A 26083-nucleotide genomic window follows, 5' to 3' on the forward strand; every position below is an offset into this window, starting at 1 on the left:
GTAAGTCCATTCATGTGGGGGCAGCATGAAGTTTTATGGAAGTCTCATCAGTTGCAGTACTCACGTTAAACAGCAGACCTATACTTTCAGCTATAGGTCTAACATGTGCACTTTATATAGCACTAACAGCATGTCACAAGATGCTCACAAAATAAAGTACATTCCTGTATAAGCTTTCTCAGGTAAATCTTTTTGACCACACAGCCTGCTCACCAAACATGCATGCGCAACAAAGTATAATTTAGGTTAACATAACGGTGAAATGGAGGGCCAACAACTGAAGTCATACAACCTTCAAAAACAACATAATATAAAATATCCTAACAGACATGAAGATTAAATGCACTGTGTGAAAGCTGTAAAAAAAATCCCAAATCCTGCTCTTGCCTGCTACCTGCTTACATAATACTGACACTTTGTAAAACTATTTCCAAAAGTCAAATTTTAAGAAAAGGCTGATGCATTTTGTACATACTGTTACACCCAAAAGACTCATCTTGTACTGAAAGATACAGGAATACCAAGACTTCTAAACAAGCTATAAGGTGAGTAGATTTGATACTTAGCTTGCTTTTAGTACCAGTCGGGGATTTGCTACTTTTGCAAAAACTTATCTATTATTTTTATTTTTAAAACATTGTAATTTTATTATTCATTATTTTATTATTTGGAAAAATATTATTTTTAATGATGGAAAAATAAAAAAACAGGGTACAAAGATACAAAGGTAACAGTTAATTATCCCCATTTTTTTATATTTTTGTTACATCAGATGCATCTAATAAGAACTACAGAACTATTCAGACCTATTAAGAGCTAAAATACAAAATTTTCTTAGATAAAAAACATTTCTTACAATATGTCTAGATTTTTAAGCTATATGAATTACGTCAAATATATTCAAAACATACTGACATGTAGTATGGAAAAGTAAGGTCACTAAAAAAAAAAATAAACCACACTAATTTCTGAGTAGACCTTGAAATAATCGTCAGCTAGGACAGGACTCCATAACCTTCAGATTTCAGGAGAGAATATCCCTGTAATTAAAATGGAACAGAGCTTGGGGAGTCAAGAAATTGCAGGAGAACAAAGACATCAGGCTAAAAGCAGTAAATCAAGTGCTGACTCCAGGGAGGAAGGAGTAGATCAAGTGGGGCTAGAAAATGGGACTAAAATTCATAAAAGTTAGGCAGAGATGTGCAAAGTGGAAAGCACAGCAGCACAGCAGGAGAAGTGAGAGAAGCATCCAGCAGAAAAGGTAACCTTTGAATTCCTTGGTTCTACAAGACTGTCTGGAAAATCAGGAACAGCAAGTACTGCTTTATTTATCTTTTTTAAAAATCCATGTTCCGAACGTATTAGGGTTTTTGGAAATTCTAGGAAAACAATTTTTATGTTATAAACTGAACATTCATGGATACTCACTGAAAATATGTTTCCAAAAAGCCTACATGGCTCAACTCTAAAGGTACATGAGACATTCTACTTTCATGAAGAGGGGACTATATCCCCAGCATTTACAAAAACATTTTACAGTAGGCCAGTTCTGGATTTAAGTTGTTACATTCTGCCATTTGCTATCCTTCCTGGTTTATTTTCCTGTGAAGAAAGACGACTCAGAAGGGTCTCAACTACATATGTTTAAGGGAGGACTTTGGTCAGAATAAAGAGAGTTTTGATGTTTACATAAGGTAAGAAAAGCAATTTGTGGTTGAATATGGCTGACATATTGTGGGAAAAGGTCCAGTTCCAACTCATGGAATTTGACATACATGCATTTTTTAGGTTAAAACTCTGCTGTAAGATGCAGATCATATGAGTTACACTTGAACTGAGATGAAAACTCAGTGAATCTCTAAGTGTCTGCTCTCCAGCACTATGTCCAGGGGTGTCTACAATCAACTCATATCTCCATTTTGAATGACAGTGTTTCCTAAGCACTGAGATAGTCTTCCAAATGCATTACCCTTCTCTAAGCTAACACACCTTAATCTGTGATGGGACTGGGAGATGGCTGAAGACACATGTAACTGTCTCGGTTTCATCATGCACATATGGATCTTTCCTCAAGATACTTGGACAATGATGAATTCAGCCTATTCCAGTGCTCAGTCATAGACATCGTAAAATACCTTTCTTTTCCAGAAACAGCCTACCAGACAACTCAGCCAAAAGCTAAGGGACCAAAGTACTAGACACTCCTGCAGCCTGCAGGAGTCGAAATCCATAGCTCTCACTTTCCCAGAAAGGACCCTTTACCTCTGGAGTGTTGATACGGCCTAGGACTGGTCCACCTTTCATCTTACCTGAGGATGTGAGAACACGATCAGAAAATAAAAGATGAGTTGAAGAATTTCATATGCAACTTCAGCTTATGCAGCTTCAGCTCAGGCACCCAAATTACAGCAGCAGTAATGCTCCATGTGCCCTTGTCCCATGTAGACCAAGATCCAGCTTTAAGCATTCTTTACCTTTTGAGTTCTTATCTCTTCATTGCCTCGATAGATAGGGAGTTTAGATAACTAGTTTACATGTTTAAACTATTCTTGTTAGTACCTTAGGTCTGTGTTCATTCAGGTGCTGTGTGCCTAACATGGGTTGTCTAATCTTGACCACGATTACAGCCTGCTAGGGTCCAAGCCCACTGCAACAGGAGAATACTGGTTAGCATCACAGGCATTGTAAAAAAATGATAGTATATCAAATATGAATTTGAAAAATTATAAAACACATCTGATGGTTGTGAAAGGGAGGATTAAAATGGTACAGTGATTACAGTAGTTGCTAGTTCATTCCCAGCATAGGTTATTACTTCATCCTCAATGTATCCTTTTCATAAATAATCAAAAAAACCTTACCACATGCTTGGAACAATAATGCTATCCAGAATGGTAGCAATCTCTTTCTTAGTAAGAGAAGACATAAGTCAACGTCTTTCAAGACTACCACAGACTACCTCAGCTCTCTTCAGGTCTTTTTGCTACGGTAAGTGCAAAAGAAGTAAATCATTGCATTAGTAAAGAAAATGTTGATAAAATTCCTTTAAGGAGTTACATCTCCTTCGACATCATCTGCAGTTAGCCATTTGATTCAATCCACTTCCTCATAATGCACCCTCAAATGGTAGGCACGGTAGAGGAGTGTTTCAGTGACAGCTGCAATAGTCATTGTTCGCTCTTAGCAAGATTCTGTTCATTACCCAATGTCACAATTTAGCTAGAGAAGTTACTATTAAATAAAGTTACTAAGACCTTTATGAATCTAATAACAGTGAAGCTGAATTATATATGTAATTAATCATTAAAATCAATTAAATATGTTCTCTCCAAAGACCAAGACTTCTACCCCTCATATCTGCTTTCTGGTATATTTTACATATGAATGTAGAAGTCAGTGGAAATACACCTCATTGGAATCAGGACTACTACTTTCACTCCCAGTAAAATTTGAGAGAATTATGTAGGATGGCCAGGTTCATGACACCCTGTCATATGCTGTCACAGACAATCTTATGGGATCGAGGATATAGTCTGATGAAAGAATATGTTTCTCTGCATCATGCATTTATCAAATCAATATGTATCAATTTATCTTTTGCTCATAGAGCAAAATAATAAATTAAGCAATGAAACCAAGTTTCAGCTGGCAAGTCAAATGGTTGAAAGACTGGCACCAGGCTATACATGGTTGCAATCTGAATCTCCCTCACTCCTCAAATGTGAAACTTTCTTATAAAATTGTTCTATGGCTATGGAAATGTATCCTCATTCTGCCCTCTCCTAGCCCATTAAGGTGACTGATAGACTTTAGATTACAGTGACTTGAAAAAAATTGCTTTTTTAGTATTAAGAAAAAAAGAAGACATTCAGAGAAAAGAAAAGAACAAAAACCTACCTTTTCAGTAAAAACTGAAGGCAACAGAAGCTTTGGAAAAAGTGCTTGCCAATAGAAGGATTTCATGCTCTTGTTAATTAAAGGAACAAAGAAAAAACAGTGCAGTAGGCTGTATCCTACATAACAGCTTCTACTAATAAAAAGTAATAGACAATTTCCTGCATTCAATTCTTTTGAATACTATTATACAAGGTAATAGAGTTTTGGAAATGGAAGTCCTAGCAGCCTGTCAGAAAGAGCTTTCTTCCACTTTTTTTTATTAAATGACTAAGTGCAGCAGTCTGTGTCCTATCTCTCCCTCTTGCATCTATTGGATTGTATTATTTTACATTTTGATTGAAATGATGTCACCAGCAGATAAAAGCCTGGCCCAGGCATTGTAATTGAATCAGCCTGAGTTGTTTATTCTAGTGATCTACAGCGATGCTTTCCTTGTCCTAACACAGAATACATAAAAGATCCCCTCTTGTTTAACATGCTACTGATTAGATCTATTTTTTTAGAAGAAGGAGGAATCAAATTGGGGGGTCGAGAGAGTAGGAACTGGAGTTTGGGGGGAAATTGGAAAAAAACAGATGAGAAGAGGCACCATCTGCAAAACTTTCCATGTGTGACTGAAAGTTTAAATAAATAAATTTCACATGGCATCAGTACCAGATGCAAACAGATTTGATTGACAACATTTAAATAACAGTTAATGGGAACGTCTACAATTTTTGGATGGTTTTTCATGCTTAGGTCCTAAATCTGACACTAATTCAAGTTTTTATTTAAAAACAATGCTTATCTTGGAAGAAGAAATACTTTGAATTGCTGGGGGGTTTACTGCTATAAAAATATTTTTTGTATTGGGTAACTAAATTATTAAGATATTCTATTTTCAGTTAAAACATTTTACATTCAAAAAAGAGTTATAACAACCTTTCATTTGGCAAGTTGTGACAAAATTTACTTTCTTTGGTAATTATTTTAAGAGAAAGTCTATCTTTTATGGTAAGTACTGTTTCTTTATTTTTTGTAGTTGCCTCCCCACACCTTCCTGCGCCCCTGTCTCAAAGCCTCAGTCAAATAAGGGAAAAAATTGCACTATTTTATGTATGTGATGTGTGCATCTTAAAAAAAACTTCTTCAACGGCATTTTTTGTGGTGGTGGTTGTTTTCTGTTTGTGGTTTGGTTTTATTTTTTTACTTCTGGGTCTTTCCTTAAAATAAAGTATAATCATATGATGTTTAGTAGTAGTGCCAAGATGAAAATAAGCCAAGCCCATCAGGCAATTTCCTGAACTGTTTTTCACTTTAAACTTATGTTTTTAATTGTTTACCTCAAATCTGAATCTAGGAGCTTATTTAGTTTGTTATCTGGGATTTCTGTACGAGGAGAAAAAAAAGATATAATTTGAGAAAGTATTTAAGGCATAAATTAATTTTTTGAACACAAATAATTTACTAACAACTACAATTAATAAAATACTGTCACAGAAATGGCTACTAAAGATAGCAGTAAAAAATTTAATTTGGGGAATTTTTTTAATCCTTTTTTTTTAAATATAGGCAAGATTATTTTCCACAAGTGAAAACTTAAGTCAGCAAAAAGTATAATAAAAATGCATCTATCAATCTCTCTATATAGCTTAATTTTACTGTTATTTCTTGAGTATTTGCTACAATCTATAAATAAAGAATACATTTTCCGTACCATTTACAGTCTATTTAGCGCTCATTAATACATGAATTACAAAATTCACTTCATAATGATTGCTGATGCCTAAAAAACAGACCTTAGAGTCCTTAATTTTTTTGTAAGTCATTTATTGTCCTGAAGGTATCATTATTTAAAAGCATTTGTAAAACATACTTATTAAGATTTCTAGTCAGCAATGAACTCAGAGCTGGGAAGGTACAAGATGCGCTATCTACATTAATAAATGTGCTTGTTTGGAATGTATTGTTAAGAATGCATTTTGACTGAAGTTACTCCTTCAATTTGCATTTATTAGATCCAGTTGGGCAATACTCTTTACAGTTATCTTAGTTTTCAACACTGCTACTCACTTTGAAAGTACTCATTTCATAAAAACTAAACTGAAATAAAGAACAAATTAATTCAGATCTGTGATTAATAATTATAAAACAAACTCATTGCTCTATTTATATACAAATGTGTACCACAGTCAGCCTTGTAACATAGAGAAAAACTGTTCTGTGACCACATAGAAAGACCCAGACTCACCAAAGCACCAATCCATATTCAGTCCCCAGAGCTGGTTAAATATAATTTGCATCACAGAGGCTACACATTTGGTCTCTGGGGAAAAAAAAAAAAAAAAAAAAAAAAGTAGGCAATGTTGATTTAGCCGCCCTTCAATACTCTCCAGCAGCTGCCTCAGGGAATAGCACTCAGAGGAACATCCCAATATGCCATGCTTTTTCTCACCATCACATTACTTTCTTGTTAAAGCATAAATGGTTGGTACAGGCAAATTGATTTCAACAAAGGAAAACCATTGTGAACATGAACTCCAGCATCCAATCCCCCTAAACAGGAACAGAGATTTATTTATAATTCAAAGATGCAGAATTAATTTTCTAATAGCGATTTTTTCTTATTATTGGAGTTTCCACTGTGAATGCCTCTTATGTTTGGATGTCTGGCAAACATCCTAACACCATCAATGGGATTTCCTACTTTAGTGGAAGTTGGTTCAGACACTGTTGGTAGAAAGGTGTAAAGAAAAAGAAAAGCTTATATTTTCATTTATAGTTTACAGTAATTTCCTTTTATTATTTGTAGTCAGTCTCTTATGGGAGTCTTTCCCTGTGAGATTTGCAGCCACAAGCATATTTGATATACCAGCCTGGGACTTGTGCAAGCTTATCAAAATCAAACTAAACTTTCAAACCTATTAAAGTTTGCAAAAAGAAATGAAAGTTGACAAAACTTAATACCAACAAGTGAAAAGAGTGACCAGGAAACAAACAGTCAAACACTAGTGCATGTGTCAAAAATGCAGTAAAACATAAGAAAGACGATGCATGGCAGTTTAGTTGATTTAAATAATGACATATTAAAAAACACTCAGATCTCAGGACTAATGATGTGAGATGAAGAATGATGAAGAAAAGGAACAATGGACTCTACATCCTGCCTTCCTCCAGTGCTCCAAGCACGTGAAAGTCATCTGTATAATCAAAACCAAGATCACATAAGAGAGTAATTTGTTGGGGTTTATGGGTGGGAATGACAAAACTGAGGTTCAGAACAACAAGGGTTTCTCATTAAGTAGTGTGCTTTTAAATCCTGAAAAAAAAATATTTTTTTTCCTTCTTTAACTCATTCAGAAACCTGAAATGAGTGCTCAGCTTGTATTGGTAGAAACTACCACATACTAATATTTCAGGTCTGTCTTTAATCACAGAACCAGGGTTGAATATGAAAATAAAAAGAGCAGCAAGATGCTGAAATTTCACATATATCCTGTCTCTAACCAAGGTATAGAATACAGGAAGAAACAAGGTTTTGATGATAAGAAATGGCAGTTTCCTTGATCAATTTTCTTGTTTTGGATATAAATAATATCTCATAACCTAAATCCAACTTCTTCTACAACTCAAGCAAGAGACCAGATTTTCAAAAATGCTGTGCCCTAGCAGACTTCTCTAAAGTCAAGTATTTAGAAAGCTAATTGAGGAATCCAGTAGACTATTATGCTTTTGAAAATTCTGATCCAGACAATGTAAATAACTGCCAAGATAGTCAAGTACATATAGTTCCTCCTGCTTTTTCTCAGAACTGATACTTCAGCTGTGTTTTGTCTTTTAAAAAATAATTAGTCATAGCAGCTATGCAGCTCCTTCATAACATTAAAAGAAAACCAAAAAACTGTGCTACATTCTTGCCATTAAGGAACAGTAAGAAAATCAGTAAAAATATAGTTGTTAGTGTCAGACTTTAAGGAGTCATTTTACACTAAAATAAATGCAGATATGAATAATTCTTTGGCTATATATATGCATATATACAAATAAATGCACATACACATTAGAAAAGCACAGGGTGCAATTTCCTTCTATAATATTTATGAAAATATCTAAAGACTGATTAATTGCATTGTACAAAATGTGATTCTTTCAGAAAATATATTGCAGCTAAGAGAAAATGTGTCTCTGTAGCATCCAAAGTGTGAATATTAAAAAAAAAGTTTACATGTCATCCTGTTCCATCTTTGCATGTACTTGCTCTTTATCTCTAAAGCAGCATACGTTCCATATGAGAGAGGGGGTTGCCATGGTATCTGCACTTTAAAAAATTGAATAGCAGATCTAAAAGAAGCATAAAATCGATTTAACAAGTTGTCATGTAAGTTACCCTGGCCCATAAGGATGAAGTCTATGCACCTTTTTCTATATAAAAATGTTTCTTTTTGAAAGAACACTAATTGCAATTTTTTTAGTCACTGAGCTAAATATACTGCTTGTCATTAGGTTAGTCTCATCAACTTACAAATCATTTGGGTGTGCATGTGGATTTTCAAGAGTTTTTTTTCCCTTTTCTCTTAAAAATACAACAAAATACAGAACCAGTAAAGAAATAAGTCTAAGCAGTGATCCTAATGCAGAAGATAAAATGCTACTGTATAATCTGAGACAAAAATAAATCTTACTTAAAAATGAATTTTTTAACTCCTTTCTCATTTTAGAGAAAAGATATTACAATAAACACCTTGAAAAAGGACATATTTCTTTTTCTTTTTTAACTACTCAGAAGAGAAGGCTTCACAACTCTTAATGTGGAACTTCTTATAGTTGCAGGCACAAAATAGTCATTCACATTTCTAGTGCCCAGTTTGTAGGGGAGGACAGGGAGTTCTTGCAACTGTAGCGATGTAGTTCCACCAGTAAATTAGAGAAAGTGTTTTTCCTCTGTTTTTTGATCATTTGTTTGTTTGGTTCGGGCAGGTCTTTTTGTTTATTTGTTTGATTCATTTTGTTTTTTAAACAGAGAGAGAAACATGAATGGAAGAGGAGAGGGGGAAGATGACAGTTTGTTCCAAAACTATATCCTCCCAACTCTCCTGAAGGATAGGTTACCACCAACTCATTGAGGAAACCCCACACAGAATTATTACCTCTGCTGAAACACCCTCCTTGGAGGAGTACAGCCTTTGGAGAAAGGTCAATGTTACCTAGCAACTACTAAAAGCCAGTGCCTTTTAATAAATTAACCCCTTCACATGAGCTTCGGTAAGATCTCACATCACAAAAGGACTTCCTATTTTCTCCACAGAACACACTAGACATTTTATTTTCATTTTCAGTGGGTTCAGTTGGCAAAAGCTGCCTGATGAAATCACTGCTGGACCAGAAATTCTTTTAAGGATTGGATTTGTTCACTGGAATATATAATCCTAACGATGCTCAAATAGAATTATGCTGATCTCTTGTAAACCCATACAAAAATCAAAGGCTGCTTCACAGAGAGTTTCCAGAATTTTTTATGCCAAGTTGCCACCTCCGTGGTTTGGCTGCAGCTAGGTCCCAGAATGGGAGAATCATAAAACACAGACACAGTGGATGTGCAAGGCAAAGTCCACAGAGCAGCCACAGACACTGCTCCCGCTGCAAGGCGAGTATGAAGTCTTACTGATTTGCTCTCTGCTTTGAATGTAAATTCCATATGGAAATAGGAGATGAACGAGTGGATTTAAACAAGAGAAGCTCTTTGGCTCAAGGATCCCAAATAGCTGACATTGTGTGGATTATGGTGCTCAAGGCAAATGCCAGAGCTGTCAAGTAGGGGAAACATGAGTCAGTGTTAGGGAATGCAGGCAGAGACTGCTAAGAGTAACTAAGAAGGGGACAACCTCTCTACCTGATTATTTTCCCACATCCTAGGACTCATTCATGGCCCATCGTTTTTCTAGGTTTGCTCTCTATCAGTGAAGCACCTCTAGGTTAACAAACTAGCTCCCAATTTTATATGCAGTTCACCTACCTACTGGCATATGCAACCTGAGGAACAAGGATTCTTCCGACACATCCCTCTATGCCATGACACACCAGAAGAAGCATCACAGAACAACCATTATTGAAGGTTCTATCAAAAACTACAAATGTGCGTCTTTTTAGACACAGACACTACTTGTACACTTCCCCTTTAATCTTCAGAGAGACCGAGAGAGAAACATTTTGCTGAAGTTGGGTGAGAAGCTGTTACCTTTTTTTGCTTCTCACCACTTGCTGTGTAGCAAGGATTTACTTAGTCTTGTTATACAAATTCATGTTTTCAATACTTTATGTGGAAAATGAGGAAAGTATAATTAACATTCACCCATCTAGAAGACTGTCGTACATATGCAACACCTCAAGTATTCTACTGGATTTAAATCCAATGTTTTAATCCAAGAGTTCCCAGTCTCGCTCTGCCTGAAGTCTGTAACCTTATTTATGGTACAAAAATACAATCTTGTCCAGTTATGCTCTAGCCAGAAGTAAAACTCACTTGGATTTTAACCCTAGTTCTGCCTCAGTGAGAAAAATGTCTAGCTGGTTAAATAAAGAGTTAAGATCTTTTCATGACACGAGTTCAGAACAACAGGTTTATCTCCACATCTCCCAGTGTTTTGTAAAAGTATGTACATAAGATTAAAAATACTTTTCAGACAGAAAAGGCAATTGTATCAATTTTGCACACTCCATTTCATGCTTAATGACTTTTCCCAGGGACACCAAGCTACACTTTATGGAACAAATTTATAGAATTATACCTATCTCTTTTTTAAAGGAAACATAAAAATGTTACCCAAAACTGTGACTTCATCAAAGAATACATCTAAACCCAACCCTCCCCCACATACATGGCAAACTCATGATAAAATTTGTAAAAGATGGCAACCCTGACTGACATGGCATGAAAGGAATGCACTGTTCTAAAGAAAGTAGTGTCTTTCACTTAAATAGCATTTCTTATTTTATTTTCCATATTACTCTGAATTTCTTTGCATTTTTTTATTACTTTGGACTCAGCTGTCTATAGTAACACCCTCATCTTTCTATCAGCTCAGAAAAATTTATTTTGTATCTAGTAATGCATTAGGTATTTCCAATTACTCCATTCAATGCATGTTAGACACAATAGGTTTGTCAGCAAAGGACCGTCCGTTTGGCTTGTGCATGATGTCCTTCTTCAAGTCCCTTAGCTTTCACTGTTTCTTAATATCTTAATTAATTTTAGGTCATCTGCATTCCTCATCTCAATCCTGCTTCTTCTACAGGAATAAGATGTATGGACTACCAGTAGAACCACCATAACTAATGTCAGGATTTTCTTCTTAAGAGGTTTGATAAATTGTCTAAATATGTGCTTTGAGTTACAGGACTCATTAAAAAATAATCCTTTTTTAAGGCTGAGAACCGTAATTAGATCAGGATTCGTGTCAGTCAAGTTGTCTTTTTTATATCACTAGATTAGGAATTTAATACATAATAGACCCCAGGCCTTCTCCAGAGCCACTTTGGGTTGGATCCACAAAGGAGGTAAGGGTACAATTTATTTCAACTAATCTTTGAGGCCTACAGAGTAGTTACCAACATCTGAACTATACATTTGTTATCTTTTTATGGTCAATGGATGAAAAGGCACTTCTGGGATACAGATCACCTTTCAAAAGGTAAATGCATCAGCTGGGTAAGAGAAGGGCAGCCCTGATGTGCTCATGGGCTGTAAAGGGGTTCTAGATTACTCCACCAGGTCTGGAAGGACAAATCTGAAGTGAGGTGGAATAAGCCCCATCTCAAGGGCTCAGAAGAAGTGCCTACCTGCAGGTCATTCTCTGGACATTATCCATAACTGCTTTTGTCTTGAGACAACAGCAATGTCTACCGTCTAAGCCTAACAGGAATCAAATATGAGGTAATCTTTTACAGATTTCATATACTAATTGAGTTCTGCTTTGGTAAGCCTTTGGACATACCAGATCAAGCCTTCTTGAAAGTCATCAACTGAAGTACCGCACAGGCCCTAATCCTGCTACTCATTCTAAAGAAAATATAAAAATATTTCCAAAGGATAAGATTCAGTTAGGTTTTCTATAATGTCTGTCTTACAGAAACACAGCATGTATACACAAAAATATTTCTATACACATACATACACACACACATACACATATATATATATATATATATGCCCATATATATTTGAAATAAGCCAATAAAGGAACATTATTGGCACAGGATCAAAAGTTAGAAATAGCAGAATTAAGCTTGCAAATCTAAGTGACGTTGGGATGCTTAAGTACTATTTGGATACATGTCTTCCAGTGAAATCCTAGCACAAAAGAATTTGATGACATTTTCATTAACTTGAATTTTTTGAAGTAATTTATCCTTAAATATCTTAGTTGCAATTTGCAATACACTTTGTTATTTTGTCCTGCCTACCTACTTCCCTATAGTTTTGATTTTGCACTACTGTTTTTTTCTCACTCTCCCATCTCAATGTTGTGACTTCTCTCTTATTCTGTGTCCTTCTCCTGGCAGGCCAGACAAACAGAAATAACAAGCAAATTCTGAGAGCATAAAAGAATAATTAAAAATATGTATCACAAGTGATTCCTTTAAACTAGTTCTTGTGAAAATGCTGATTATGCATAATAAGATCTTTGTGTAGAGGTATAACATCTCATGAATGTCTCCTACACTGGAAAGGAACAAAAGATTACTGAGCTGCTAAAATACCATTGTGAACCTGCTGTTTTGTTCTGAGAGCTTACATCCTAATTATAGCATTTTTCTTTTTTCTTTATTTAAGAGTCTTTTTTTATCACAGTGCAGACTGGACATAAACATTCCTTTGGATCCTGTGTGTAAATAATGAAAACATAAAAACTATGGATTTTTCCCCTATCAAGGAGGTTAATAGTTTAATTGTATACGGTTATTCTTACATTAAAAGCTGCATACCTGGCAAGCTTTATCGGGTAACAGGGACTTTTAAATGTGCCAATGTTTCTACAGAAGTAACGCGGGTCAATTGCAAAAGGGATAACCATAATGATTAAATCATTAAAATTTTGTCTATGCTTCACAGAGCATAGAGAAAATTAACTTCCCACCAACCTCATTTTTCTGCTGAACATGAAATAATGATTTTCTGCCAGTATAATTACAAAGCTAACATCTGATAGAGTCAGCATCCAGGGGGGATTATCACATGCATGAGTATTAGACCTCATTACCAGCTTGACTGCAAAATTATTACATCTTGTAATTGGATGGTGAGATTTATATACAGATTGGCTGGGTTCTCTGTAAGATTGTAATTACAAGCTTCGTTGGTTCGCTACTTATCACACGGTGCAGGAGGAGGCAAAAACAAGCAGAGGAAAGACCATTTCATTAAGCCATAACCCTATCAAGGGAGGAGCACTGTAACATCCCTGTATTTATTAGGCCAAACAGAGCTGTTTGCAGAAGGGGAGGCCATTTATTACCGCCTGACAAATGGGATTTCATTTATTTAACCTCGGTGATCTATTTCAGTAAAATGTACAAACGAGCCATCCATTTTATGATTCCGGAGTCAACGCCTCAATTATCTAAAGGCTAACTGACTGTTAAAGCACCCATCTGCTAGGATGAATTCATTGATTTAATTTGCTTCATGTTACTGAATGATTCTTAGCAGACAGGGAGGGGATGGAAAGGGAAGGGAAGAAGGGAAGGAAGGAAGGGGGCGGCTGTGGTTTAGGAGAATGCATCGGAGTGATTCAGCACACCAGTCTGTCTGTGTGTCTGCGCGCGCACAGCCTTTTTTTTTTATTCTTTCAGCACAATAGAAGAAGGAGATCAATAGCAGCTTAAATTTTATGAGACAAGGAGTTAAGTCGTTCAGCTCAAGCCAAAACACCTTTGTTCTACCATAACAAGTAATCTCTGTGGCGGAATTAATATTGACAAGCTGGCTTCTTTGTAGCTAATTTTGTGGGTGCCTGAGCCAATCGGAAGCCTCACAGTAATAGAGTTGTTATTAGAGTTCATTATAAAAGCTGTGGATCAATGGCTACACTGGGAGGGAGAGGACATGGTGCAGCAGAATGCATATGTATGCTCAAGGAAATGAAATCCTTTTAATGTCCTTGTAATAATTTATTCTATAGTTCTCTTTGACTAAAAAAAAAAAAAAGTCTTTCAAAAACAAAATTAAAAATCTTCCCTTGTGAGGCTTCTAATTTTATTGTAACACTGAAACTGATAAGAAGAAAAGCAGCATTTCAGGGGTAGGGAAATTCAGGGAGACTTTGTTACCCAGCTCTGAGTTTTATTACAAGTAGATTTTGTTTAGAAAATACCTCCACCCCTATTTTTATCCGAAGCACACAGGCTGGTTTGTCGAAAGCTTACGCCGCTGTGAACAGAGCGTTGACGTCTTTTAAGGCACTCCTTTTCTCCTTCCTCTCTAAACCATCTGTCTCATTAAATCTGATTTTTAGTTTTTTTCTTTTATGTGGTGTCATTTTGTAAAAAACACCATTACATTCAAGGAGAAAAAGTCACAAATAGCATGCTAAAGCTTTTCTCTCATGTTTCTGGGAAGGAATGACCTGTATGCTGTGAGTTAGCACTTTCAGCAAGCTGACAAGGAGTTCACTGAACACAGCTCTTTGTAAAAGGTTGCCTCTTTCAGCTGTAAAAGGGTCCTCCTTGATGTAAGTGTTCCCAGAGTAATAATCCATTTCTCTTGTGGCAGGCTCCAACTCATACTATAATCTTTCCCACAAGCTCCAAATCAGTACAAGAAAGCTGTTTACTGGACAATTTTCCCTGCATCTCAATGTCAAATGATACTGCATTAAAATGTGAGAATATCACACTCTAAGAAAGGCAGGAGGATCAAAGGGAGCCCTCACGGTGAGTGAGTTGAAACAAATTAGCATCTTTTGGTCATGGTTTCCTAGATATAATAATGGTATTTCAGGGCCATAAGTTGTTTGCTTTGCTTCCTCCCCTTTATTTCACTATAAAAAAATAGCCATTTATTTTTTCCATCTCCCTATGCTTGTTTCTGCCAAAAAAATTGAATCACTTTCAACTGATGCAATTAAACAGGATAAGTCCCTTGTGTAGACACTGTTGTTTCAATTCCAGCAGATATCATTAAGTCAATATAAGAGACTCTTCCACAAAAATAAGACCATCAAGTATGAGCACTGTTCAGTCTGTTAGATTTTTTCTCAATTACCCCATTTTTCACCAAGATTGACAAAAAACAATCATTTCAATTTTCTCATTTCTTTTTTTCTTTTTTTTTTCTCCAGGTATCTATCTTAAAACTTAGATTCCTGCTATTTGGTGCAGTAACAGAAAATATTCTGTGAGAGAAAACCTGTGAATTAAAGAAACCTTGACATCATATTTTCCATCCACTTTTTCTTCCACTCACTCCTTCCAGCTGGAAGAAAGTAGAGGCTTAATATCTGGAACCAGTGACAGAATGCATTGAAAATGAGGGAAAAGGTCAAAATACAGGCAATGTAGGAAGCTAAAAATTTTATGGAAAAAATGCTGTGTAAATTAGAAAGTTTTGAATTCGACAACTAATATCTTTTCTTATAATGTAAACCCCAGGCACCAGTACAAGCTGGGGGCCAGAAGGACCTGGAGGTCAAGCTGTCCATGAGCCAGCAGTTTGACCTTGGGGCAAAGAAGGTCAACTGTACCTTGGAATGCATTAGGAAGAGCACTGCCAGTGGGTTGAGGGAGATGATCCTGCCCCTCTACTCAGGCCTGGTGAGGCTGCATCTGGAGTGCTGTGTCCAGCTCTGGTGGGTGACAGAGAAGATTGAGGGACTGGAGCACCTCTCTTACAGTGAAAGGCTGAGGGAGCTGGCCCTGTTCAGCCTCGAGAAGAGATGACTGAGAGGGGACCTCACCAATGTCTACAAGTACCTGAAAGGACCGTGCCAAGAGGATGGGCCCAGGCTCTTCTCAGTGGTGCCAAACAAGAGGACAAGAGGTAATAGGCAGAAACTGATGCACAGGAAGTTCCACCTGAATATAAGCAGGAACTTCTTTACTGTGTGGGTGATCGCACCCTGGAACAGGTTGTCCAGAGATGTTGTGGAGTCTCCCTCACTGGAGGCATTCAAGAACCATCAATCCTGTGCCATGTGCTCTAGGATGACCCTGCTTGAGCAGGGAGATTGGACCAGATGACCTCCTGTGGTCCCTTCCAACCTGACCCATTCTGGGATTCTTCGCTTCTGTGATAATAACCTTAAATTTCAAAATTTGAACTGAATATACCTTGATTGGAATTTTGCTTTGAAAAAGACTAAAAGGGAAGTGCGACATATCCCCTTTTTCCCCAATTCAAATAAATAATTTTTCCAGCCACCCTTTGTTTGTTTTCTCTTTTCTTCATGACAGTTTATTTTTAATAGTGGAAGAATGCCAACAGAAACTTAACTGTGATTGTTATGGCTTGTCATGCTGTTCTCCGACATTCATGTTCCTCCCAGTATCCTTCTGAGGGATGAGCCTCAGCCTTGATGATTTCACTGGTTTTCAGCATTCATTATTTGTCCACTATGGAAAGTCTGTAAGGAAAGAGGAAAAGATAATTGGTCAATGTGTCTCACAGATCAAACGGAGTTTCCCTAGAACTTGCAAAATTAGCAAGATCCTGCAACAATAATGAGAACAAATAGCAAAAGACTTTTCAGCCACATAAATGAAAAGTAAAGTCTGATCACAATGATATTGACACAACAATTAAGAGCAATCTGGATCTGGCTCCAAAATTAAATTATTACCATCCTTACTGAAAATGGAGATAAAATACTATCCTTAGAGGTAAGGGCAAGACAGCTACTGGAATTCAAAGTAGAAATTCCCCTAGCAAATTATTACTTATTCAATAAATATATATTCTTGCAGACCATCCTTTTTCCAGCATACTGCTGTAAGTGCTCTGTGGTTAGGCCAGCCATGAACTACACAGAGCTGACACATAGGAAGCCCAGTACAGCAATTGCAAAATTGGTATTATGATTTCTCCCATGCATCTGTCCTCATTAATTAGTTTGTCAGGCCTCCAACCAGACCTTTTTAGTGTTGGCCTGAAGTTCCTTAGGACACGAAACTTTTTCTTCCAACATTTTTTGGGACACTCCATGTCAGTGTAATACAAGCATAAAAATAATAACAAATTATCTTTAGTTTTCCATCCCCTTTCTATCAGATTTCATTTCTCTGAACCACTATTAGTCACTCTTTTTTATATTATTATTATTTTCCTTCTTTACACCATTTAAAGTCTGGAAATTATTTTGTTATTTTTTCTGATCGATGGAGCACCACGAATCCCTGATCACTGACTTTGAAAGTTACTTCTATATATCATATCATTGCAGTCCATTATAATTTCTAGCTACATATCCGGGGATGAAATCACTCCAGCACCAAAATCATTCTCTAATTCTCCTTGATTTCAATGGCAAGAGAGTTCCATGATGCAGATCTGATGCTCTGTCACAGCACTTGATTTTACTGATGTCACTCCAATAATTTCACTGGGACTCTCTAGATTTACACTACACTAGAAGCAAAGAACTATCAATAAAATGGTTATTTGTAGAAGAGACTCTTCCTTTGCCACATCTCCTTAGTGGAGATGAAATAGATTGGGCACTTTTATTTTCTAAGTTCTCGTGTCACTAGCAGAAAGGTAGCAACATTTAAGCTGCTGCTCTGACCAACTGAGTATCCCGTAATACTATTACTACTATAGCAGCAACTTTAGAACAACATACTTTTGAGTCCTTGAATGCAACTGGAATTTCTTTCTTTGGAGTTTTTGCCTGCTTTCTGAAAATATTTTGAACTGCAGGGGAAGCTATTCATTAGAACACACATTTTTCAGCCTTATTGCTCACAATTAACACACTCAATAAACCACTGAATACAGCTGTCTGTTATATATGCAGTTAGACTAAAAGGCATCTACTTTTCAAGTTTTTAAGCTACTTGTCCTTCCACCTTATACCTCAAAAGTGGCCTGAGGCAGGAATGTATTGCAGTATAAATACATGCCTTGGAGCATGCTATTCTTTAGTAAACGTGTGTTGTAATGAGATAACACTGCACCTCTAGTAGTTTACCTGAAGGTCTACATTATCTCATTATGAAGTCTGTTCTGTCAAGTCTTATTGAGTAATTTAGGGTTTTTTTAATTTATAAATATTCACTATGACTCGACTGTACAAATGGAACAAATAGATGTTCAGTGCCAGTTGGCTGGTTGGTGTTATTTCAATACAAGTGCCAGCATTTCCACTAACTTTCATGAGAATAGCATATGTGCCGAGATATTTTTGAAAGAACTGTTTTACTCTTTTACAAATTCATAATCAATCTAATCTACATGCACTAAGATATGAAGCATTTCTCAAATTGAATATGTCCACAACTCAGAAAAGACATTTGCCAGGAAAAGGAGGAATCAAACAATGTAGCCATGGTAACCTGTGATTAAAGATCAGATCCAAAAGCTGACCACAAAACTGCTACCTACCATACACACATTCTCTCTTATCTCATTAGAAATAAATTCTGAAGAAAACCTGAATTAAAAATCAGTTTTCTTTCTAGTAAATGTGGGTTGAAGGGTTCTTTAAAGCAGAACATAGAATAGCATGAGCTGGGCCAAAGACACCACCAAACCAGGATGTCTGTTAATAGCTCTAAGGAAACTTACTGAAAAGGCATGTTTATTGAATGGGTTTAGGAAGATATCAAACTGTGAAGGCGTGTGGAGTACCAGATTGTCTCTCAACAACTCTATAAAAGCAGACACAGCAAAAAACTGTTACTGTGTGAAATAAAACCATATGACAGCTCAGGTCTTTGAAAGATCACCTGGTTCAACCTTTTGTGGAAAAGATGAGATTTGCCAGTACACTGTCTAATTGTGTCTTGAAAACCTTCAGTGATGGGGACTCTTATCCCATTCTTAGGGAAGCTGTTTCAGTGATTGATCTCACTTTGAAAATTTTCTTTCTCATATCAAGATGAAACCCATCATGGTACAATTTGTACCTGTTGTCCTTTGTTATCTCCATGTGGCTCCTCGTGAAGAGAAAGCCTCAATCCTCCAAAGCCACCCTTTAAGTACTGGAAGATGATGATGAAGTCCCCTGTGAGCCTTTTCTTCTCCAGGTGTTTTCTTCTCTGGTGTTTTACAGCCCTTTGATCATCCTCATGGCCTTCTTTTGGTGATGAGATTGAACATTTTTGTTATCACTTACCATGCTTCATAACTAAAAAAAACAGATATAATATTTGGGAAGGACAGAGTGGTAGTTCAAGAGTCACTGCTGTCCCACTTGCTAACTCCACATCTGCCTGGTAATGACTTTGCTAATGGACAGGAAAAGCATCCTAACTAGGACAAGAAAGGAATCAGATAAGGGATTCATGAACTGGTTGGGCACTTGGGCACTACCTTGTTTTGTAATGACAGTGACACAATCATCAGTCCTCTGATCTACCCCATGCATGTGTTTTAGGCTTTGCTTAATTACTCTGGGGGAGGAAAAGACTGAAGATGTCATCTGTCAGACTGGCAAAACTTCCTGGTTGCTGAATGAGAAAATACTGCTCTGGATCTATGTATTTTTAAGAATATGGGGGTTCTTTTTCTACAGTCTAGTAAAACATAAGAAATATTTTATTTCTTAAGGGCACATTCCTTCACCTGATTATGAGGACATGATTAACACACTGATTGAAATGTAGCAGTAATATTAATTAATCATTTACTATCACTTAGGTAAAAAATTGGTATTCTTGCTTGTGCATGTAAAAATAGTATTTTAAATAAAGCCTGTAATACTGGTAATGAATACTTGAGAGTTCTTAGGAGCGACTTCACATGAACAACTCAACTCACAAGATTAATATGACACAAGAATAATTTTGTGTAATGTAAAAAGATCTCTATCTTCATTTGCACAAAACTAAAATGAGCAAATGTCAGGAACACACCAGGACACAAAGAAATTATTTTTAAGTAAAAACTGGTAAACTCAGGTTTCTGCTGCTTTTGCCATTATTTACAAATCTATACATTTTTTTAAGCAATAGGAGATTATTACTTCAAGCATTATTAAAACACCAAAGAACAAACAAAGGGTTTGCTCATCAGGAGTATTTTCTTTCATTGTCCTTGTTCTATTTCGCCTATTGCAATTTTTCATTAATATAATTTCTCTGCTGACAGTAAATGCCAATAAGACTCATCATGCTAACAATCTCTGAGATCAAGAAAGAGATAAATCGAAACCACTGTTGTTTCTTATTTTAAGAAAAAGGCATTCCTTTAACACATTTTTTTAAGTCAGATATTTCTAGAGAGCAAGTTCCTCAAATACATTTTCTAACATTTGTTTGCCTACTAGCTTTGACAACTGTGATCTCAAAGAAACCATCGGTGTTCAGACACAATCAGAAGCCCTTCAGACTTCTAAACCCCCATGTTTTCCTGAAGATAAACACCCTCATGGAGGGCCAGGGGAGGTGTAGAGGAGGATAAAATTAGTGATAAATTCTTCCCAAAAAAACAATTTGGAAGACATGCTTAGAATTAGAGTCAGTACTTAGGCAACACCTCTCTCCCCATCAGCTTTCCACAAGCCATAGCAGGGTGTCAAAATTAAGTCCATCTCCTTGTTCAGAGTCTTTGATCTAAGCGACAAAGCAATATTCTTCAGTTTGTTCCTCTGCTTTCTGTGATTTCCTCAGTATCTCATTCAAGGACTGAGCAGCCTAGGACTTTTTAACTTCCAGAAGACAGAAAAGAAAATAGGACTGCAGTTTGGCCATCTGGCTTCTGCAGTACTGCAGATCATTGGTGGTGACCAAATTGAGCTTTCTATGTCATTGATACCTGTTTTTAGCATAAAAGCACTCTATCTCCTCATGGAAGTATGATTTGTATTCCATTAACAAAATTACCAGTTTCAGTCAAACAAAATGAAATTACAATATAGAACAGAATCTAGTATTTTGGTTGAATAAACTAATCACAATAATTTTCTATTACTTAATTATAGTAGTTACTGGGGGGAAGGGTAAGGGAACCTCTTGCTTCTTTCTCTCGGATAAACACATAAGTCAGCAGCCTGCAGTGCTGCGCTCCCCTGTAGGCATAACAATGTTGAAATCTATTGTGCACAGCAGAGCAGCTTCAACAAGGGACCAGGGAGCACTCACCTTGAAATATCCTACATACCACTAGTGAAGGTGATTTCCTATTACATGCACTTTACACCTCTTTTCCACTCTTTTACCAATTCCTATGCAGAAGGAATATATCTGCCCAGCTTTGCAGGGTCCTAAGTCCATGGGCTGCAAAGAAAGAAGTTTTTTTCTCCCTCAACCTTGGGAAAAGAACACTTTCCTTCTGCTAAAAATATCCACCAACTACTTCAGTGTTTTGTTTCCTTCTGTCTGTGAATCATTTCTATGGTGGACTAAACATTTCTAAGAAAATAAATAAATAAATAATGAACTTACATCTCATAAGTCATTCTCTCCCTTATCCACACTGAATGAGGCCAGCCTTGAGGAGACAGGATCCTTGCTTGTTAAACACAGAACTCCTGGGGTTTGCTTCTAGTGAAAACCATTCTTAATCATTCCTGTCCCCTTCATTTTGTGAGAAAATGATAGTGAAAAAAAGAAATAACAAAGCATGACAAATGGGAGGCTAGGAAGGGTGCATAATTAATATAACTCTGCATTCCTGTGAGGCCAGGACTGAGTCCAGCTGAATATGGGGACTGTCAGGGTGCTGTTTCCCCATCCTTATAATGGAAAGTGGGCATCAGCTCCAGGGAAAATAGATATCAGACTATGAAGGGGTAAAGGAATATCTGCCTTATCTTCCTACCTTGTTCCTTGACAGGAAGTCTCCCTGTTCCCTCTACACCACGTCCACCCAGCTCCCTTCAGGGCTAGCTCAGCCCATGTCTGAAGAGAAGGCATTTCCCCAGGGACTCTCCAGTGGCTGGTCCTGAGGAGGCCCCAGATGCTTCCTGTCTGGAAGGAGTGGTCCCATCCTACCCCAGGCACCAAAATATCTCACTACAGCTCTGAAAATAACATTTCATATATAACACACATACGGCATAACTCCTCTTACGCTGCAGGACTTTGCCGAATAAAGTTAGTGGAATTACAGTGATGTAAATCTGCATAATTAAGGTAAAAATAAGACTCCTTTCTGCCCTCTACAGCCTGATCATATGAGAAGCTGAACATTTCCCTCTAAGTGCTTGGTGCCCTCTGCTCACATCTATTTGGTTTCAGTGAGAGTTCAGCTAGAAGAGTTAATCTCTTACAACCTACTATTCTGATGCAATATGTTGCTCTCATTCAGGAAATCTGAACTGAGTTTAGAAATTCCCAGGTCCCTCTGACAGTCAATAACTTACTATTTTAGTGCAATGAGCACATTAGCCCTGAACGGCTTGAGACTGCATTCTCCATTGATCAGATAAACAATTCGTGAGATATTTTATTACAAAATGACGCACCAATTTAGCCATCTTTTCATCAATGATGTGCTTAAATTGGATGTGAAATGCCAAGAAAGTTGCCTCCCCAGGGTGCCATCAGTGAGAAATGTAAAGCAGAGGCTTTCAGTTAATATGGTTCATGTAGTGGAGTTTTATCTTTCAGTCAAATCAAATTTAAGTCAGCTGGTAATACACGTTTGACCTCCCATTATCTAAAGCCATAAATTGCATTGCAGTGATTTGTTAATCTGGCCTTAAATCATCCAGCAACCTTTATATGTTCAGGAGTTGGGTTTTTTTATGAATCATGGGGGTTTGCTTCTTCATTTTCTTATGAGCCCATAGAGTACAGTTGATTACATCTCTGGTTTCTTGTACCTACTCTGTTCATTCAAGAACCCTTATTTCTGTTAAATATAAAACGTGTTATTGTTTCTAAATCCATTTAAGTATAGAACACCACACTCTGGCTATAAATGCTTTATTCCAGAGGATAGAATGGATAGTCTCAATAGCCCACTTTAAGATTGCATCTCTGAATCACAAGAGAAATGGAAAATGAATCATACAGTATTCGTGATCTTTTATCAAAAAGTATTTTAGCCTGTGCTAGCATATTTACTAATACAAATTTAATTAATAGAATGGAGGTCCTATTTTATATCACAGCCACCACATTGCACTTCTACCAGAGTTTCATCATGAAATTTCAGGAATGACACAAACCATCATTGTTGAATACATGACATAAATAAAAAAGTAACATTGTTCATTTCCCTCACCCCCACTTTATTTCCCCACCCCCCATCTTTATATGGAAAACTATGGAATATAAAGTACATGCAGAACTATGTAAAATTAAGTATCTTCAGAGTACTTCCAGAAGAAAAAGTTCCGAGGTCAAAAGTCATGAGATTATGAGAAATGTCTGGGGGTTTTTTTGTAAATGTTAAGTCTCAATTATTCACTATCATCAGACTTTCTAAGAATTCCCTCAACATCCCTGTGATATAGTGAGCTTTGAGAGCTTTTAAAAACCTGTTGCTAGGACTGCTGATTGCAGTCCCCAATCAACACAAGAGTTCGGAGGACCCAGAAAAGTCATGGTTCTGTGTGTTGGGTATTGTGAACAGTCCTAGGGAGAGATACATTATAATCAATGTCATGAGGGAAAGAGCAGACTCATTAAACTCATTTCATGGTGTAGCTACTAAGTCTTCACTAGATGGGTCCCCTTTCAATACTGGCTGATCTACACAGGATGCACACTGCTCACATGTAAAATGTTAGTTAGCAATGACTTGAGAGGTTTAGTCCCTCTGCTTGCAAAAGGAAAAAAAAATCAGTCTTGTTTCCTGACAAAGCAATTTTTCCAGCCTTCAGAAATTTCCCAGATAGACTTTTCTTTTGCCTTGATTCACAGGCAAAACACCCCTCTTCCTCAGGTCAGACCCTCTCTTTGCTTTGGTCAGTCCCACAGACCAAAGCACAGATGGTAAAGCACACAGAGGCACTGCATTCAAATTTCATATTTCAGTACAGAGCACTTAGGATAATTTTTATTATGTCAAGCTTTATCCTTTGGCCTTGCAGGGCGTCTCAGAAGGTTTAAAATCAATTTCTCCTACATCACCACTGTCTTCTACTTCAGTTATCATCTCTGTTACTGTCTATATGGATCCTTCTTGCAAAGAAGCTCACGACACCAGCAGCAAATAAACACAGTGACACTACAAGAGATCTGTAATCACGCCTAGGCTTGCATTCACACTTAAGGGACATTCAAATATCTAACCTATTACCCGTGTCTAGTTCATCCTCCCTTCGCTTCTGCCACTGCATGTGGAAACCTTTAGGATGGGATGCTAGAGAAAAGCCCTATTGCAAGAGCTACCTCTAAATACATGGGCTGTCAGTTGAACATACAGAATCTCAGGCAACTGATCTTGTAATTAAAGACCAAAAGGCAATAATGTTAGTTATTTCAAAAAGTTATATTCCAAAGAGTCATGTTTTAAAAGGGTTATTCCCAGTAGCAATTCACAACAACAACCCTTTACCTAGTACTTTTAACCTTCGTTCTCAATGTTTAGCACAAAAATCAAATATAAAAAATTAAAATCAAACTAGGAAAATATGGTCTGGCTTGCCTTTTATTTTTGATATAGCTGTAACGAGTTCTCTTTTCATTGCATCTCTCTCTGTCACCAAGACTACCCAAGAAGTAGCAATAAAGGTAGCGATACATTATATAATGTATAGAAGAGTTGTGTGGCTTATAGCTCACTCATGGCTCATCAACAGTTTTGCCAAAACATAGGTGCAATACTAATAAGCATCTAATTTGAAATTTTAATTTAAGAACACATATGAGTAATTAGCAGAAAACAGTTGCTAGGTGTTACATTTCAATAGACTGGGGAGGTTGGGGATGATATCCAGGAGCTTGCTTAGTATTCATAGCAATTTAACATTTGCTGAGTGTCTGTGCAGTGGGGCTAACATCAAACATTAAACAAATCATTGCTGTGACCCCAAAACACCATGAGGCTGCTAAAAAACAACAACAAAAAAACCTGCCAACCAAATAAACAAATGAAATCTATAAAGATAGAAAAAATAAGGAAATACTAGGGTCTTTTAATTTGACTTTTTGATTTGGTGCGCTCAAACTGTTCTAAACTTCTTTCCAGCACTAGAAAGACTGAAGAGATTCTCACATTTCTGAATGAAAACTAAGAGGATAACATAATCACTCATCTCTGAGAATTAAAGCTTTAAATAAATTCATTGCTAAACTGGCACTAAATAATTTTCTCATGGTATCATCAACTAATGGACAATTGTGTCAGTACAAGCTACAAAACCCAGATCAGGTAAATACTGAAAGCTCAGCTCTCAAACACATACAGCTGCTGGTTACCACTTTATTCTCTGAGTGTCCTTTTTGACCTCAGGCACACTCAGTGTAGAGACAAACCCTATTTCAGGAGAAAGGGACATGCCACCAATGTGCACCCATAGGTCCTAATGTAACCATGCTATTCAGTTGACAGCTTCTCTACCAAAGTACTTGAAAGGAATGGTACTGCGGAGCAGCCCATAACATCAGTAGTTACTTAAAATTAAAATCACTTTTGTAACAAATATACTGCTCTTTTAAATTTTATAAACTGAACTCAGATAAAACTCAAAGTCTGAACCTTTTACCTAACATCACTCTTTCACAAAATAATACATTATCTCAACTTCCAGATTTATTAAGAAAATTGAGAATCCATTGACACAAAATGCATACAAAGCCAAACTAAAAAAATCATAATGATGACCTTATCTACACAAACAGGACAGAAAATCACTACCTAGAAGACACTGGGAGTGTTTCATAGAAACATAGGATCACTTAGATTGGAAAAGACCAAGTCCAATTTAAAAAAAGAGTTCTTCACCCTCAGATGGACAGCAGTAATTAAAATCTTTGTCTTTTTATTTGAAAATATTATTGTATTTGTCTGTATGGGAAAAAAATCAGTTAGAACAAAGAGATCTTGTAAAAGATCTTGTAGTATGAGTTTCAAATGTGACAGAAGCAATCTGGCAGATTTATT

General features: G+C 36.7%; 1 long non-coding RNA gene across 1 annotated transcript in view; it reads right to left on the bottom strand.

Annotated features, from left to right (window-relative positions):
- Nucleotides 1–2656: 2656 nt before the first annotated feature.
- Nucleotides 2657–26083, bottom strand: part of LOC108639164 — a 63948-nt gene continuing 40521 nt past the window's right edge. Inside the window, exons 3-5 of the long non-coding RNA XR_001920303.1 lie at nt 16364–16493; nt 6128–6202; nt 2657–2983 (exon numbers count right to left, since the gene is read on the bottom strand). This is a non-coding gene — a long non-coding RNA (uncharacterized LOC108639164). The remainder of the gene's footprint in view (nt 2984–6127; nt 6203–16363; nt 16494–26083) is intronic.

Source organism: Manacus vitellinus, unplaced genomic scaffold (assembly GCF_001715985.3).
Source record: "Manacus vitellinus isolate BGI_N305 unplaced genomic scaffold, ASM171598v3 scaffold_17_pilon, whole genome shotgun sequence".
Lineage (NCBI taxonomy): Eukaryota > Metazoa > Chordata > Aves > Passeriformes > Pipridae > Manacus > Manacus vitellinus.